This window comes from Ambystoma mexicanum, chromosome 2p, assembly GCF_040938575.1.
Source record: "Ambystoma mexicanum isolate Mex_15411 chromosome 2p, UKY_AmexF1_1, whole genome shotgun sequence".
NCBI lineage: Eukaryota > Metazoa > Chordata > Amphibia > Caudata > Ambystomatidae > Ambystoma > Ambystoma mexicanum.
This window is the reverse complement of record NC_090923.1, coordinates 917437080-917456641: the sequence shown is the minus strand read 5'-3', so window position 1 is coordinate 917456641 and position 19562 is coordinate 917437080. Positions and strand designations below refer to the sequence as shown.

The following is a 19562-nucleotide window of genomic DNA, read 5'->3' as shown; positions in this document are numbered from 1 at the left end:
ATCACACTACAGGCAAAATAAGAAATGCTGTACTGTGACAGGCGCACGTATTATTTTAAATGGTATAATAATAAGAAAGTTTGTACTGTTACAGTAGATGGGGCGCTTAAACATTTTTTAATTTTTTATGGCATAATTAACCTTTCTATATTTGATTCCAACATCAAAGCACGAGGAATCACTGCCGGAGCCTCTCTTAAGGATAAAGGGGCAGGTTGGGCTCAGTCACACAACTCTGTCATAATGCAGGGGGGTGCACGGTAGGGTCTCCCTTCAGCATGTGTTATTGGGAAGGGAAGTCAACAGTATTTTACGTAATTGGTGTTAAGCTCCCTGTTCACCCGCGGCTTGGTAAACTGCACACTATTACACACTGCTGCAAGTGACTGGTATGGGCTGCGCTATGTCATGGATACAACACCACTGGGTTAATGAGGCTCAAGCCCCCTACCTAAAGTTTGGGCTGTTTGTATGGGGATGAAATGCAGACTAGTGAGAGTCTTTGTAATTCCTTTCCTTTTTTCCTCAGCAGTGCTGTTCTTCAGCATGCATTCAGCCATCACACACTACAATGGGGCATTTCCAACCGAAAGATGCCCTTCCATTTACAGCTACAACTATCAATTCTGTGTCTGCTTCCAAGACGGATCTATGTGATTACTGTGCCCCAATTACTATGACCCCCAAAATGTTGACTTTTTTATTTCAACCCCATTTTCACCTCATATATATGCTGGGAGAGACACCATCAGCACCCCTACATGTATTATGGTAATTCGCATCCCCTGTCTCCCTGGGGTTAACTCACAATGACACAAGTCGTCATCCTGTTTAACGTTTAATCTGGTCCCTACCAATGTATGGGCACCACCTACCTCCTCCCTTGACACCCCCATACCTTTTCATTGTTGGGGTGCATGATATCATGGCCTGAACGCAACTATGGTAATTCACAAAACCTGTAACACACATCCTGTTTTATGTTTACTCTGGTCCCAAATGATGTATAGGCACCACCTAGCCCTTCCCTGGATACCTCCATACCCTTTGATTGTGGGGGTGCAAGATATCATGGCCTGAACACACCTATGGTAATTTGCATCCCCTATTTCTCTTGGGGCTATTCACACTAGCGCAAGTGGTCATCCTGTTTTATGTTTGATCTGGTCCCAACAAATGTAGAGGCACCATCTACCTCCTCCCGGAACACCCCCATACCTTTTGATTGTGGGGGGCGCAAGATATCATGTCCTGAACACACCTATGGTAATTTGCATCCCCTATTTCTCTTGGGGCTATTGACACTAGCGCAAGTGGCCATCCTGGTTTATGTTTACTGTGATCCTAACCAATGTAGAGGCGTCCCCCTAGCCCGTCCTGGAACACCGCCATACCTTTTCACTGTGGGGGGTGCAAGATATCATGGCCTGAATGCACCTATGGTAGTTCGCATCCCCTACCCCCCTGGGGTTAACTCACACTAGCGCACGTGGTCATCCGGCTTTATGTTTAATCTGGTCCCAATCAATGTAGAGGCACCATCTAACCCCTCCCTGGAGACCCCCATGCCTATTGATTGTGGGGGGTGCCAGATATCACGGCCTGAATTTACCTATGGTAATTTGCACCCCCTATTTCTCTTGGGGTAATTCACACAAGCGCAAGCGGTCGTCCTGTTTTATGTTTACTCTGGTCCTAACCAATATAGAGGCATCCCCCTAGCCCCTCCCTGGACACCCCCATAGCTTTTGATTGTGGGGGGTGCAAGGTGTCATGGCCTGAACACACCTATGGTAGTTCGCATCCCCTACCTCCCTGGGGTAAACTCACACTAGCGCATGTGGTCATCCTGTTTTATGTTTAATCTGGTCCCAATCAATGTAGATGCACCATCTAACCCCTCCCTGGAGACCCCCCATGCCTATTGATTGTGGGGGGTGCCAGATATCACGGCCTGAATTTACCTATGGTGATTTGCATCCCCTATTTCTCTTGGGGCTATTCACACTAGTGCAAGTGGTCATCCTGCTTTATGTTTACTCTGGTCCCAATCAATGTAGATGCACCATCTAACCCCTTCCCGGAGACCCCCATGCCTTTTGATTGCGGGGGGTGCAAGATAACAAGGCCTGAATGCACCTATGGTAATTTGCATCCCCTGCCTCCCTGGGGTTAACTCACACTGACGCAAGTGGTCATCCTGTTTATGTTTAATCTGGTCCCAACCAATGTAGTTGCACCATCTAACCCCTCCCTGGAGACCACCATGCCTATTGATTGAGGGGGGTGCAAGATATCATGGCCTGAATGCACCTATGGTAATTTGCATCCCCTATTTCTCTTGCGGCTATTCACACTAGCGCATGTGGTCACCCTGTTTTATGTTTAATCTGGTCCCAATCAATGTAGATGCACCATCTAACCCCTCCCTGGAGACCCCCATGCCTTTTGATTGTGGGGGGGTGCAAGATATCACAGCCTGAATGGACCTATGGTAATTTGCATCCCCTATTTCTCTTGGGGCTATTCACACTAGCGCAAGTGGTCATCCTGTTTTATGTTTAATCTGGTCCCAACAAATGTAGAGGCACCATCTACCCCCTCCCGGAACACCCCCATACCTTTTGATTGTGGGGGGTGCCAGATATCACGGCCTGAATTTACCTATGGTAATTTGCATCCCCTATTTCTCTTGGGGTAATTCACACAAGCGCAAGCGGTCGTCCTGTTTTATGTTTACTCTGGTCCTAACCAATATAGAGGCATCCCCCTAGCCCCTCCCTGGACACCCCCATAGCTTTTGATTGTGGGGGGTGCAAGGTGTCATGGCCTGAACACACCTATGGTAGTTCGCATCCCCTACCTCCCTGGGGTAAACTCACACTAGCGCATGTGGTCATCCTGTTTTATGTTTAATCTGGTCCCAATCAATGTAGATGCACCATCTAACCCCTCCCTGGAGACCCCCCATGCCTATTGATTGTGGGGGGTGCCAGATATCACGGCCTGAATTTACCTATCGTGATTTGCATCCCCTATTTCTCTTGGGGCTATTCACACTAGTGCAAGTGGTCATCCTGCTTTATGTTTACTCTGGTCCCAATCAATGTAGATGCACCATCTAACCCCTTCCCGGAGACCCCCATGCCTTTTGATTGCGGGGGGTGCAAGATAACAAGGCCTGAATGCACCTATGGTAATTTGCATCCCCTACCTCCCTGGGGTTAACTCACACTGACGCAAGTGGTCATCCTGTTTTATGTTTAATCTGGTCCCAACCAATGTAGATGCACCATCTAACCCCTCCCTGGAGACCACCATGCCTATTGATTGAGGGGGGTGCAAGATATCATGGCCTGAATGCACCTATGGTAATTTGCATCCCCTATTTCTCTTGCGGCTATTCACACTAGCGCATGTGGTCACCCTGTTTTATGTTTAATCTGGTCCCAATCAATGTAGATGCACCATCTAACCCCTCCCTGGAGACCCCCATGCCTTTTGATTGTGGGGGGGTGCAAGATATCACAGCCTGAATGGACCTATGGTAATTTGCATCCCCTATTTCTCTTGGGGCTATTCACACTAGCGCAAGTGGTCATCCTGTTTTATGTTTAATCTGGTCCCAACAAATGTAGAGGCACCATCTACCCCCTCCCGGAACACCCCCATACCTTTTGATTGTGGGGGGTGCCAGATATCACGGCCTGAATTTACCTATGGTAATTTGCATCCCCTATTTCTCTTGGGGTAATTCACACAAGCGCAAGCGGTCGTCCTGTTTTATGTTTACTCTGGTCCTAACCAATATAGAGGCATCCCCCTAGCCCCTCCCTGGACACCCCCATAGCTTTTGATTGTGGGGGGTGCAAGGTGTCATGGCCTGAACACACCTATGGTAGTTCGCATCCCCTACCTCCCTGGGGTAAACTCACACTAGCGCATGTGGTCATCCTGTTTTATGTTTAATCTGGTCCCAATCAATGTAGATGCACCATCTAACCCCTCCCTGGAGACCCCCCATGCCTATTGATTGTGGGGGGTGCCAGATATCACGGCCTGAATTTACCTATGGTGATTTGCATCCCCTATTTCTCTTGGGGCTATTCACACTAGTGCAAGTGGTCATCCTGCTTTATGTTTACTCTGGTCCCAATCAATGTAGATGCACCATCTAACCCCTTCCCGGAGACCCCCATGCCTTTTGATTGCGGGGGGTGCAAGATAACAAGGCCTGAATGCACCTATGGTAATTTGCATCCCCTACCTCCCTGGGGTTAACTCACACTGACGCAAGTGGTCATCCTGTTTTATGTTTAATCTGGTCCCAACCAATGTAGATGCACCATCTAACCCCTCCCTGGAGACCACCATGCCTATTGATTGAGGGGGGTGCAAGATATCATGGCCTGAATGCACCTATGGTAATTTGCATCCCCTATTTCTCTTGCGGCTATTCACACTAGCGCATGTGGTCACCCTGTTTTATGTTTAATCTGGTCCCAATCAATGTAGATGCACCATCTAACCCCTCCCTGGAGACCCCCATGCCTTTTGATTGTGGGGGGGTGCAAGATATCACAGCCTGAATGGACCTATGGTAATTTGCATCCCCTATTTCTCTTGGGGCTATTCACACTAGCGCAAGTGGTCATCCTGTTTTATGTTTAATCTGGTCCCAACAAATGTAGAGGCACCATCTACCCCCTCCCGGAACACCCCCATACCTTTTGATTGTGGGGGGTGCCAGATATCACGGCCTGAATTTACCTATGGTAATTTGCATCCCCTATTTCTCTTGGGGTAATTCACACAAGCGCAAGCGGTCGTCCTGTTTTATGTTTACTCTGGTCCTAACCAATATAGAGGCATCCCCCTAGCCCCTCCCTGGACACCCCCATAGCTTTTGATTGTGGGGGGTGCAAGGTGTCATGGCCTGAACACACCTATGGTAGTTCGCATCCCCTACCTCCCTGGGGTATACTCACACTAGCGCATGTGGTCATCCTGTTTTATGTTTAATCTGGTCCCAATCAATGTAGATGCACCATCTAACCCCTCCCTGGAGACCCCCCATGCCTATTGATTGTGGGGGGTGCCAGATATCACGGCCTGAATTTACCTATGGTGATTTGCATCCCCTATTTCTCTTGGGGCTATTCACACTAGTGCAAGTGGTCATCCTGCTTTATGTTTACTCTGGTCCCAATCAATGTAGATGCACCATCTAACCCCTTCCCGGAGACCCCCATGCCTTTTGATTGCGGGGGGTGCAAGATAACAAGGCCTGAATGCACCTATGGTAATTTGCATCCCCTACCTCCCTGGGGTTAACTCACACTGACGCAAGTGGTCATCCTGTTTTATGTTTAATCTGGTCCCAACCAATGTAGATGCACCATCTAACCCCTCCCTGGAGACCACCATGCCTATTGATTGAGGGGGGTGCAAGATATCATGGCCTGAATGCACCTATGGTAATTTGCATCCCCTATTTCTCTTGCGGCTATTCACACTAGCGCATGTGGTCACCCTGTTTTATGTTTAATCTGGTCCCAATCAATGTAGATGCACCATCTAACCCCTCCCTGGAGACCCCCATGCCTTTTGATTGTGGGGGGTGCAAGATGTCATGGCCTGAACACACCTATGGTAGTTCGCATCCCCTACCTCCCTGGGGTAAACTCACACTAGCGCATGTGGTCATCCTGTTTTATGTTTAATCTGGTCCCAATCAATGTAGATGCACCATCTAACCCCTCCCTGGAGACCCCCATGCCTTTTGATTATAGGGGGTGCAAGATATCACGGCCTGAATGGACCTATGGTAATTTGCATCCCCTATTTCTCTTGGGGCTATTCACACTAGTGCAAGTGGTCATCCTGTTTTATGTTTACTCTGGTCCCAATCAATGTAGATGCACCATCTAACCCCTCCCTGGAGACCCCCATGCCTTTTGATTATAGGGGGTGCAAGATATCACGGCCTGAATGGACCTATGGTAATTTGCATCCCCTATTTCTCTTGGGGCTATTCACACTAGTGCAAGTGGTCATCCTGTTTTATGTTTACTCTGGTCCCAATCAATGTAGATGCACCATCTAACCCCTCCCTGGAGACCCCCATGCCTTTTGATTGTGGGGGGTGCAAGATATCAGGGCCTGAATGGACCTATGGTAATTTGCATCCCCTATTTCTCTTGGGGCTATTCACACTAGTGCAAGTGGTCATCCTGTTTTATGTTTACTCTGGTCCCAGTCAATGTAGATGCACCATCTAACCCCTTCCTGGAGACCCCCATGCCTTTTGATTGTGGGGGGTGCAAGATGTCATGGCCTGAACACACCTATGGTAATTTGCATCCCCTACCTCCCTGGGGTAAACTCACACTGACACAAGTGGTCATCCTGTTTTATGTTTAATCTGTTCCCAATCAATGTAGATGCACAATCTAACCCCTCCCTGGACGCCCAGATACCTTTTGATAGTGGGGGTGCAAGATATCATGGCCCAAACACACCTATTTCAAATTTAATTCTATCCGCCGCTCCCCACAGGAAACCCTGTGATCTTCCGGCTAATGGCGGACGATGCCCCATCGTCCGAAACTCTGGAGACAAACTTGTTTGGATCTTTTTCAATCATCCGCACCGCTACCACGTGAGCATATGGCTCTTTAGTAACGTGCATGCAATGGATGGGGTTGCAGAATAATTCTGAGTCCAAATAATGGAACCAACTCGGGAAGATGGCAAAGGTACTGTTTTATTAACAATTATCCAAAACAGGGAGGTTACAACGAACATCAACGGACGTTCGCTCAGGCTCTTGACGATTTTCTCATAAAAACATCCTTATATGCAAAGAACACGTCAGACGTGATGTCATACTGCAAGGCAAATAATAGGAAACCTATCAAAGGCTGTGATAGGCTTAAGGGCAACAATTAAGTATACATTGCATAGGGACTAGGATTGGGATTTGCTGCCCACTGTCAGGTGGAAAACTTATGCCTACCTCTTAAAACTTGTAGAGTACACAGTTTATCATTGGTCTTCAAACTATAAGGCCCTTCACTATATGGCCCTCTACAATTGGTTCGCACGCTCGTGCCATGTCTGGAACATTCGGTTCACTTACAAGCACGTAAACTCAAACCCAGGTGCCAGGAGGTGGACTGGACATTACCTCCCCACCCAATTAGCCCAGCATCTCTCATCAACCATGGCTTCTGCCATGAAGATTGTTTTACAAATTGGCCTTGCAAAGTATCCTTGTCTGTGGGAATATATGGGAGTGCAGGCTCTCACTATCGTTGTTCTAGGACTCCAAGCTGAACTCTATTTCCATCCTAGGCTCACATGACAGGAGACCATGAATTGGCCCATTTTGCAGCAGCCAACATGACCTCTGACCCTTTCAGTACAACTCACACAAAGGGAACTGATGTATGTGTTATTATTGTGTTACAATGCAAAAATACTATCATGTCTGTGGCACTAAATCATGGATATGTACTGCAAATCATTTTAAATTCCAATCCAAAGCATATGTGATTGTGCACTTCTAACAGGCAGGGGACCTGGGTAATTGGCGTGCAGGCCAATGGTGATATGTGGGTGGGAGCATATCTATTCTCTGTCTTTGCATCAGGTGGTGTGGGTTTTCTTGACTGTGTTTGTGCTTCTTTTTGTCACTTTGGTTGGGTGCATTCTGGTACATGTAGTGATTTTCGTATTGGTGTACGGAATGGATGTTGTTACGCATGCACTGGATCATTTTCTTCAATTGAGACACACTTGTCAAGCCCCTGCACTCACGCATGCTATTACTGTGTTGCACCTTGATTTCCCCCTCTACACTTGCACGTTCAATGCACTCACTAGCAATAGTAAGTTTGTCTCCCCTTACCTTTTTTATCATTACTTGTACTATTGTAGCAATTATTGACCCTGGCTCTAATTCATGGTCTACCTTCCCCTTTACCCACCCTGTCTGCCCTCTGTGCGCTTTCAGGGTGTTTTGCTAATTGCATGAGCGCAGAATATTTGAACAACAAATATAATGCATACACTGCGCACAGCCACTGCTGATCGGTGTTATACATGCCCATAATTCAACAGTGCACATGCCCTTGTAGTTACATTCACTCAGCATCCAGTTACACAGTCCACTGTGACGTGCCATGTACCCAGGCAGCGTGGAGTTGCGCAGCACCGTGGAGTCGTGGGTTGAACCAGGACATCTGGCACAGCAGTGGGTGATGAGGTGGCAGGCATCACATACCATCTGCATGTTGAGTGAGTGATAGTTTTCTGTTCCGGTAGACTGCCTCCACAGCATGCCTGGCCACCAGCTCCACATGTGTTCCGGCCAATACACCTATGATATAATATGGGATTTACAAGGCGCCTATACACTAGTGTTTCAAGGCGCGATGAGGCAAGGGAGGGGAAACAAAGGGAAGACAAAGACAAAGGTCTTACTAGGCCAGGTGACATTGAGATCGCGCAAGTGCAGGGGAGGGGGTAAAGGGAAAAGTGCGGCGGAGGAGGTGGCTGTGCAATACATAGGATCAATAGTAAAAAATAAATTAAATTTAAAAAAAAAGGTAAAAGTGCAGCCATCTTGTGGCAAGTGCAGGGGTAAGTGCAGACATCAAGTGTCAAGAGCTTGTAGGGGACTTTAGGGATACAGAAACAGCCACCCAAGTGCAGCTGTTGCCTGGGAGGCAGTGCAGGTGAGCAACTGGCGGGGAGGGGAACTGGGCCCAAGATCAGAGGGTAGCCAGGTGACCAACGCAGTTTCAGTCAGGAGTTCAGCAGGGGAAAGGGGGAGAAAAGAATCAAAGAGGAAGGTCTTGAGGTCCTTCCGGAACTGGAGATCTTTCTCCTCAAGTTTCAGGGAGGCTGTTCCAGAGGGAGGCCCCAGCCGAAGGAAGAGATTTACCACAAACTCGTTGCGTGGAGAAGCGACTGACCCTGAGGGAGTTCGAGGCGGATGAGCGAAGAGCTCGACAAGGAAGATATTTAGGAAGAGAGAGTTGAAGGTATTGAGGCCCCAAGCCTCAGAAGGCCTTGTGGACAATGCAGAGGGTTTTCAACTTAATCCTCGCAGCCACTGGGAGCCATTGCAGAGATTTCACTCCTGGAGAGATACGATCCTGGGCTTGAGGCCAAAGACAAGTCTTGCAGTCCTGTTATGGATGAGTTGCAGAGGGCGCAGAGTAAAAGCAGGCAGTTTAAGAAAGAGGCAGTAGTGCAGCCTAGAGAGAACCAGAGCTCTAGAGACAGTGAACTTCTGGAGGAAGGAGAGGAAAGGAATAATACCTCTGAGGAGGTGCAGCTGGTAGTGTGACTTCTTAGAGATGTCAGAGATGTCAGGAGAGAAGGAGAGTGGGGAGTCGAAGATGACCCAGAGGTTTTTAGCCTCACAGCTGGGAGCAGAAAGAGGGCCAAGAGAGGCTGGCCAGAGAGCGACAGTAAAGGAGGGAGCAGGTGTGCCGATGAGGAGAATCTCCGTCTTACTGGCATTAAGGCAGATGTCGTTGGCGACGCACCACTCCTGGATAGCGGACAGTCAGTCAGAGATGAGAAAGGGAGAAGACGTGGCAGAAGGGAGCCTGAAATGAGTGTCATCCACACAGCACTGAAAGTTCGGGCAGAGAGCAGCAATGCGGTGGCCAAGAAGTGCCAGGTATTAATTGAACAGCCAGGGAGAGAGGTTAGACCCCTGGGGAACACCACAGGTAGAGATAGAGGAGAGCAAGGATCCTAGTTGGACCTGGGAGTGTCGATCGGAGAGGAGAGAGGTCATCCAAGCCAGGGCCTGATCAGTGATACACAGGTTATCACGGAGACAGTTGAGCAGGATGGCATGGTTGACCATGTCAAAGGCAGAAGAGAGATCCAGTCATGCCTGCAAGGGCACAAACACAGAGTCCCTAGTAGAACCCAAGCGCTTTTCTCCAGATTTACTTGTTTGGGAATTCTTGTGTTTTGTGTACCTACCTCTGGACTGCAGCAACCACAATCTGTTGGTGGCAACTGTTGGTCTGCGCTCCTTGGAATCGCCCCCTGTGAAGGCAATTTTAGTGGCATTGACCTGGTCAGCAGTCCTGGGTAGGATGATGTGGTCTCCAACCTGAAACAGGACATGCAAAAAACAGGGTTGCACTATCCCAAGCAGTTCACTCAGTGTGTTGGTATGTGCCTGTGGCTATGAAGTGTAGCACAGACACTACCTTGAGTAAGAGGGGGGTATGGCTGTACGGATATGGATCAGGCTGACCAAGTCGTCCTGGATCAGGTTCGCTATGGAAGTGATGTGTCCTTGTCTAGCCTGTTCAGGGTGTGGATCTGGCTTTGGCTGAAAGGTGTGGCCCTTATGCATGGAATTGGTGGTTGCTTCAGCTTCCTGCAGCATATTTCATTCCCTTCACAGGGCGTGATTCCAAGGAGTGCAGACCATCAGTTGCCACCAACAGATTGTGGTTGCTGCAGTCCAGAGGTAGGTGCACAAAACACAAGAATTCCCAACAAGTAAATCTGGAGAAAAGCGCTTGGGTTCTACTAGGGACTCTGTTTTTGTTAAAAACTCCTTCTCCGTTTAGCACAGGCTTGAAAAGTCTGCGTGCGGAATTTCATTTGGAGTTCCCTGGTCTTGGTTAACTAATAAGCCCAATTTATGCGGTTCTGGCAGGTTCTCAATGTTCTCAAAAGCAAAGAAAGTAGTTATCTTTGCATACAACGCTGTCACAGTTCCTGTGATTGGTGTCCTGGGCCCTTATGCATCCTCGGGGCCCTGATCTCCCACAGCAATCTGCCAAGCTCCTGTCTCTCCACAGCACTTGCATCTGCACACGAGGTTCACACTCCTGCGGCCCCAGTCCGTGTAGCACTCAACATGCCTAGCACTTCATTGGTGGCTCACCCATGAGCTCGGACTCCCCAGCACTTAAATCCCTTTTCCCTCTTCCTTGCTGCACTTGCACATTCTGAATACTCACAGGGCATAGTAGGTTTGTTCTTTCTACCTCCCCCCTGCTCTTAAATACTGTGTTTTTTTTATTGTATTTCCCACCCTTGCTCCCTCCCTGCCCTGGGGGCGCTTTGAAACAGTATTTTCTTACTGTATAAACACCTAACAGTCAAAAAATAAATAAATACGTCACTGTCACAGTGACAGTTAATGAGGCAAGTCCCTTAGCACGGGTAAGACAAGCCTGTTTGGCTGCCATGGCGTTACTCAGCAATTTTGGAGTCGATACTGTAAGGGGTGTGGAAAACTTGGTCTCCCCCCCCCATTCCCGGGGAATTTTTTTTACAAGTGGCCAGAGAAGGGCCACCACTGTTGAATCCCGACGCAGGGGGTGGACGAGCGAGGGAGGATCACCTGGGTGGAGGGTCCTTTGGGATTGGGGAGGGATTCCCTGAGGGCGAGACATGGTGCACCCTTTTTTCCAATGGCCCCCTAACCGACATTCCCTGCTAATACATGACCGCAGACTTTTCCCTTTGACAAAACTCCCCGCTCTGCTAGAACACAGCGAAAACCAACTGAGGCACTTTTTAATTTCTATCCATGTCCAATTAAGAAGGACAGGCAAGGTCAGGCACTGAATTCAGAACAAGCACACCTGAGAACTGTTAGCATACCACAGGTGTATAAAAGGAGTGAGCCAAAGAAACAGAATGAGTGAGCTGGGGCCTGAGCTACAGGAGTCTGAGTACGAGAGCACAGGCGAACTGGGATGCCCAGAGAACCCGAGGCCTGCTGAGAGTGAACTGAGGCCGATATGTTGGGAGCCTATGGTGTTAAAGGGCTAACTAAAGCGTGGCAAGGGAGCCGGATCTTCAAGGAGCCAGGAGGGGGTTGAGTGCAACACTGTTCTCCAGAGTGAAGTCTGTGATGGGTGTTTGTTTTCTTGGGCCAGCTAGGCCGTCTGGGCCTGAGGAGTACTGGGTGTTGTCAAAAGGCTCTGATAACCCAATACACCAACCTGTTGTGAACTAAAAAAAAGTCTTGTGAATTAATGAGAAGTAGCAGACTTCCTGAGGAGAGGTGACACAGAGGAATTGTTGCCTAAATTAACTTTGAACTTGTGCGACCAGAACTGTTTTAACTTTGGAAAAGGAACTTCATGCAGTGCTTTTGAAAGCCAAGGGGCGCATGCTAAATCCCAAGTGGCTCAAGACCTGGGGAAGGGAGCTTTGGACCAGCTCCACTACTATCCTGACCTTTACTTTGAAGCACCCTTTTTATTTAGTCCAATCCGATGCACATTATTGTATTAAAGAGTGTGAGGGCAAGCATAGGTTTAACACAGACACTTTTTTGTTTTGACTAACTTGACTGACTTTGGACTTATATTTTAGTTGATGGTCGAGAATACTCCCATTATAGACGTAGGGCTAGTAAGCAGTCTCCAAACCCCTTTCTTTACAAAATAAATGTTTTCATGAACTTGAATCTTTGTGTCTGTGTCTCTCTCATGATACCTTGCCTGTCTCACAGAGGTCAGAAATGAAAACCAGGCACAATGTTTCTTTTTTAAAACAATTTTAATAAATGTTTCCAAACAAAATAACATACAGACTTTATTAATAGCTTCTGATGATACGTCACATTGTTGTCTGTTCAACCACCCCACACCCTTCCTCCCTCCCCTCTGCCTATTACACTTGCAATGTCTACCAAGGTATATAGCTGCTTGCTTGAACTTCTCTCCATATCTCTATTCCCCCCTTTGTGTGTTGGTGCGGGTGTCTGAGTCTGAGTGTCTTCCTGTGCAGAGGGCATCAATTCCTTTATCATATGTTTCCAGGCCGTTAAGTCCCTGTCCTGCTTTTCCTGACCCTGACGTGGACGCCTCTTGCCACACCGTTGTTTCTGCCAGTGACCATTTCAGGAGGTCCCTCAACCACAGACGTATGACTGGGCCGCTGTGTGCTTTCCACCCCATTGCAATCCTATGCTTCGCCAAGATGTACGCTAGATCTCTCAATTTGCTGACGTGTCTTGCCTGCTTTGGTCTCTGAAACATACCCAGCAGGCACGCCCCTGGGGAAACCGAGTCGGACGATAGGCCAATCCTGGTTAAGGTCTGGGCCACTTCATCCCAAAATCAGCGTATTTCCTCGCAGGCCCAGAACATATGTACCAGATCTGCATTGATCAGGCCACATTTCGGACAAGTTTGTTCTGTTGCCTTACTAAATTTTTCGATTTCCTTCGGAGTTAAATATGCTCTGTGTGTAACATATAATTGGATCAACTATTTTCGCATTTCTGGATACTTATGATACCTCATGGTTCCACTCCAGGCTGCGTCCGACAGTGGCTCTTGCAAGTCTGTTTCCCAGCCCTGCCTAATCTGTATCGAAACCAGACACAAAGTTGTCATGTTTTTGGTTAAAGACTTGTATTTAAAGGAAAATGGGTTTGGAAAATGCCTCGCTGGCCCTATTCTAAAGAGGAGTTTCCCTACCTAAAGACCACAAACTGTCTGTGTAAGGGTGTCAGAAACTAAAAAGCTGTCCTTGTTTCCAAAACGTCCTATCCTGACTCTCACAGTATAAACAAAATAACAAAGTGAGAAAGGAAATGTCTTCAACCTGATATTGGCAAAAAGAGTTAATGAATGAAAATTAAAATGGCGCCAGCAAAAATGTTCTCCAAGGTGAAAAGAACTTTGATCCAGAAGGTGGATTCCTTCCCCTGGATTCTTAAATGGGATGGCAATGTCTCTTTACTGACAGTTAGTTTGTGTCTTTCCTTGATTAACAATACTCCTGTTGGGCAACAAGTTCTGTAACCGACTTTCTTTAACACAAGTTTCTAATTTGTCTAACAAACACTGCCCTTCTTTAGCATTTCTTGTAGCTTTGCAAATCGCCTGGTATACTCACCTGCCAGGACTCCACTTGTGTTTCAATTGCCTGGTATCCTTCCCATGCCAGGACTTACAATGTGTTTTCAAGTGGCTAGTATCCTTTTCTTGCCAGAACCTCTTATGGGATCTAGTGATTATTGCAGCGTGGCAAGTTTCGAATCCGAAAATATTAAATTCGAAAACTGCATGTTGCAATAATCACATAGATCGCCCTTGCCAGCATTCCCGCTACCCACCACCCCTAAACCCCTATGTAAGGTGGGAATCACTTACCTTTTTTACTTACCTGCATCTGTTTCTTCCCTCTGCGGAAGCTCTGCCTCACCATTGTGGGGCGGAACTTCTGCTGCAGGGTTTTACTTTGTTTTTCCTCCGCTTTCCTTGTTAGGGAAGCGGGGGACACCCGCGCAATACCCTGCCCTTTGTTCGACATTATGGGAATTTGTTATTTTTCCCATGCCAAATGTGCCTTAACCACGCATTCAGCATTTTCTTTCGGTATTTTTTGCCAAAAGGCTTCTTATGTGCTTTGACAGTTCCTCGGTATCACCAAAACTGCATATTTCGTTCTTGGCTCGGTATATCTGTCTGCTTCAATGTTCATTCAAACTTTGCCCTACACTTGCATCTCATGCATTCATATCTTATTGGGGTTTGGATCTGTACTTTGCCTTTTCTGCTTTCAAACAATCTTCTTGTGGTTTCTGTCTTGGCAATCTCATAACATTCAAAATGTCGTTGGTGCGGTCGCCGGAATGCCCCAGGGTCCCCACTTGCTTTGGGCTGACTCACCGGTTCCCTATGGCATCTCTGGTCTTGTTCAGGCTTCTGCTGGTTCTCTGCAGCGTCTCCGGACTGGTTAGATTTTTCTGTGGCATGGCTCCTCCACTTGCTTCCGACTCTGGGCTATGCAGACGTCCTTCCGGCTTCCTTCACGGCTCCACTGTCACACACCTGCTTCCCTTCAGGTCCCAGTACGGAGCATGCTGCCTCTTTGAGCTGCCAAGCACCCAGGAACTCTCTTGCGTCTCCACAGCACATCCTGCTCATGAACTGCGTCCCTCTTTCTGTCCTGGAGGCCAACCAACACTGCTCCGCCACACCAGTTAGTGTCTCCAGCATTCACAAGCCTCTGCGGAAGGTCTCACGCCTTCTCCTGAACTGCCACACATCATTGTGCAGTTGCCATCTTTAAATGTCACACACAGGTGTTTCGTTAAACTAGTATGTACATTGAGCTTCAGGCTCCTGTTACCTTGTACCAACTCCTTCATCATCCTCGTCTCAATACTTAGGTGATTATGGGAGTTGAAGTCCATGGTTGTGATTGGACATACAGTATTTGGATAGTCTCTCAATGGTTTTACACGAACGAGCGGTGCACCAGAGGCAAAAGAGGCAAAAGGGGCTTTTATTCTTCAGGTCATAGGTCAGAGTTTGACATCAAGAATATTGGGAAGAGGTTTCTTTACTTCCTCTACAAGGTGGAACAAACAGATGGCAATAGGCCATTAAGGTCTTGGGCATTAGAGGGTATTTCCCCTGGGAAAAACCCATGTCTCCAATTAAGTCATGATATCTCCCTGTTAGTCGTCTCCCCACATGTGATCCTCCCTCATATAGCCGCCCCCAGGGTCAGGATCAGGTAGCGGCTGCCATCCCCTGGCTACATTGGAAGTGTACACCACCGGGTAAACAGTGATGACTCCATCTGAATCATAACAATAAGCATTGCCCGTTTGGCGCTTGGATAGGATCCAGGTTGCCCAGACTTGAGTCGTTAGCGCAGGTAAGGCAAGCCAGTTTGGCTGCCACGTTCTTGCTTGTTAGTATTGGAGTCAAAACACTTTCCCTGTTTAGTGCTTGGGGAGAATCCAGGTTGTCCAGATCTGGGTCATTAAGCTTTGAGTCTCTAATTACAGAATCCTTGCTAGACAGAGTTCCTAACGTCTTGCTTCTAAAATCATATGATCATGGCATAATATAACTGTCTGGGCACGCATTCACCACAATTTTGGTCCAGCGCTGACTCATCTACTGGCTGCTTCTCGCTACGGACTGCAGCAGCCTGCATTCTAACGCACTCCAGCACAGGACTCAGCGCTACGAGAGGTTTTCAAAGGATGGTGCGACTCCAAAACCAGCCCTCCAGCAACCAGGTCCCAGGGAAACAGACAGTCACAATACTGCAGTAGACTGCACTCGAGCGCACTCCCAGAAATAATTTGGATTAGATTGGCTTCCCCTCTTCATTGTAATTGGCCAGCCCTCTCACAGTATAGTGTTGGCCACCCATAGTTTACAGGCCAGCATTATCTTCCCTTTATTCACTTGGGTGCAGTAATATTGTCTGGTTCTCATATCCATGCCAGCTGGGCTTTTGGCTTGGATAGGGCTATTCTACGATCTCTTAAAGCTTTCAGTGATGTTTATGTTCCTGTTCTTTTTGTTGTTCCTCTTCTTCCAGGAAAGGTTTAAGTGCCTTGCTTATTTTTTCCTTCATAACTATTTTTCCTTAATACCTTCTACCTCATATTCAGTTCTTTTTGACCCTGGAATAGTTGTTTAATGTGGTGAGAATTTCTGTGTTGATTTCTTTCTAAAATGTGAAACTGGTTTAGTCACTGTATGGATTAGCAACGTTGGGTGGCATGGTTGATGTTTGGAGAGGTTTTTTTCTTTTGATCTTTGCTGTCTTTAAAGGTGGGTAAGAGCCAAAGGTGAAATTCTCTATTTCTGTAGCAGACCGTGAACCAATATTAAGATTCTATCCATAATAAAAAAAGATGCGTATTGGTACAAATTTACAACCATTTGCTTCTTAAATATCCATTGTGAAACATGTTTAAAAGTTATGGAGGGGGGTGTGGCTTAGGAGGCCCACACACGGATGCCTCCTTAACAGTTTCTGGACATCGCCGGGCCTTCAGTGTTAATGGCACCGTCATAAGTGTCGCCAGAGCCTAGAAATCCTCACTCTGGCTAGGTGAAGCTCGAGGCATGCAGGGATCGAGTTTCGGCACCCGCAGCCCTCGCTGGACAGGGTTGGGAATCCTGGAACCGCACCAACTGCAACATGGCGCCTGCAACCCTTGCTCCTATAAACTGAGCAGCTGACCCTCTTCTCCAGGGTAGAGATGCGTGGGTCTGGGACTGTAACTTGCACTAAGCTGTCTGACCCGAGCTTTTCCTTTGGGGTACCTGTTTTTTCTCTGCATCTTTCTCCGCTCTTCCTTTGGGAGCTGCCTTGAATTACATGCTTTCTGCCCAGCTGGTGAGTGCTCTGGCAGTTGGAGGCTTCCCGCGAGGACTTGCCAGATGCCTGACTCATTGCTTAATGCATACGGAGCATCTCCTTGAGGGCTTTGGTTGGTCCTAGGTGTGTGGTGCCTGGGTGTGCGGTGACTCTTACTACATGGGTGATAGTGGTATCTGTTGAAGTCCCTGTGCATGGATTACATGCTGCCTTCTCTCTCTTCACGAGCATTGTAGTTAAGAGCCCTCAGTCCCTGTGCACAGATCACATACTGCCTGATCTTTCTTTATTGGTGCTGGGGCTACCTGCGGTCCCTGGATTTGTTACCTGGAGGCTGTGATGGCAAAGAGGGGAAATACCCCTACAGATGGTGATATTGCATGCTTGGTACATGCCTGTGAAGGACCTAAGAAGATTGTCAACGCTGTCCTGCTGGTGCCAAACCGGATCTGGCTAACCTGCTGAGGGAACTGAAGCGGGCACTCCAAAACAGTGTTGCTGAGCTCTCCTCTAAAGTTGTGACAATTGACAAACGCGTGACGGAGGCAGAACAGTGTATTAGGAACATTGAGGACTCTTTCTGAGCAAACCTTGGAGTCTTGCAATGCTTCCCAATGCCTTCCGAAGTGTGAGGCCCTGGAACACAAACAGGAGGACATCGAAAATCATTCACGACGTAACAATGTCAGGCTACGCAGCATACCTATATCTGTAAGTGACTCAGATTTGCTGAATTAGGTCTGCGCCCTCTTCCGGTCTCCTCTCTGACTGTCTGAGGATGCCAAGGTGGAACTGGACCATACCCATAGTCTTTGAGGGTCTCTCTGGGACGGATCAAGCCAGCCACCTGATGTTCTCAGTAGAGTCAATTTCCTCACGTTTAAGCAGCGCATCATGGAAGCAGCACGTCCAGACCAGCCTTCACTTTTCGGGGTGCCGACCTTCAGATATCCCATGATCTGGTGACTTTCACAATCCAGAGGCGGAGGATGCTTTGTCCACTTACTGTGTGGCTCAGGGAAGATGGTATTCACTACAGATGGGGCTTCTCCACTGCTCTTTTCTTCACTTTGGAGGAGAAACATTGGCCAATAACATCACATATGGATGCTTAGGATTTACTGTCATCATGGCCATCTGGCCCTCATGAGGTTGGGTCCCTAAGCCACAGAGGGGATTGTGGTCAAGAGCTGGTAAGGCGCGAAACCCTGGGGGCCTCTCGGGAGTAAAATGAAGGTGATTGGCCCCACGCAGGTGAAGTAGTTCTGGATGCTTTTTTTTCTTACTTATCTCTATAGGTTCTGATTGAAATTGATATTTTATTTCTATCGCGCTCATACACAAGTGTTTCAGAGCGCGACAAGGCAAGGGAAGGGGAACAGAGGAGAAACAAAAACAACGATCTTACTAGGCCCAGTGACATTGAGAACGCGCAAGTGCATGGGAGAGGGAGAAGTGCCTGGACGGGGGATCAAAAGGAGAGTGCGGATCAAGGTGGAAAAAAAATATAAATAATAATAAATAAATTAATAAATAAAAAGGCAACAAACAGAGGGAGTGCAGCCAGCAAGTGGCAGTGCTGGGTTTAAGGCAGCAGGCTGGGTAGGTCTGATAAGTGCAGGAAGAACAAAACAAAGGGGTAGGGGCTGTATGGGTACAGATACAGACTCGGAGGCAGTCCATGCGGGTGGCAAGAGGAGCAGGTACCTGGGCCCGGAAGAAAGAGGGTGGCCAGGTACATGGTGCCGAGGGAGAGTAGAATCAGCAGGGGAGAGGGTGGGGGAGGCAGAAGCAAAGAGGAAGGTCTTGAGGTGCTTCCGAAACCAGAGATGGTTCTCCACAAGTTTCCTCAAGATGGTTCTCCTCACTTTAACTGTTTGGACGATCTAGACTCTGTGAGCGGATGGACTTGGCGATGGCATGAATATTCTCTCTATTGATTTACAACAGTGTTTTGGTCTGGCGACAGCAAGCAATAGCCCCGGTCTGTGATAATAGCTCCTTTTCTGAACCGTTTTTATTTTTATACGAGTCTTTCTTGTTGGTGGGTATGGGATGGGCTTTTTTAGAAGGGTTCTCGTAAATGTTGAGGTAAAATTGGATGCGGGATGGTAAGAGTCATGATCAGTTTGCTACTTGTAGAGTGTGACACCTGCTTATTTTAAGCTTATCTCTTATTTCCACTTAGCACTGAGGTCGTGTTAGCGGACTCCCCGTTGGGTCAGAGTTAAAGTACTCGATCTTAATGTGCACGGATTTAACACCCCCTTAAATCTGTGTTGCAGAGATTGAGGGACCAGGAATGTTCCATAGCCTTGTTACAAGAGACGCACCTGTGTCACACTGATTTTTGTAGACTGCGCAATAGACACTTTGCTAAACAATATCTTGCCTATTTCAGTACTAATAAA

The 19562-nt window shown here is 47.7% G+C and overlaps 1 long non-coding RNA gene across 1 annotated transcript in view; it reads left to right on the top strand.

Moving 5' to 3' along the window:
• The window catches only part of LOC138565961 (uncharacterized), a 283968-nt gene that overhangs the window by 113819 nt on the left and 150587 nt on the right, over positions 1–19562 (top strand). The gene's annotated exons all lie outside the window — the stretch shown is intronic.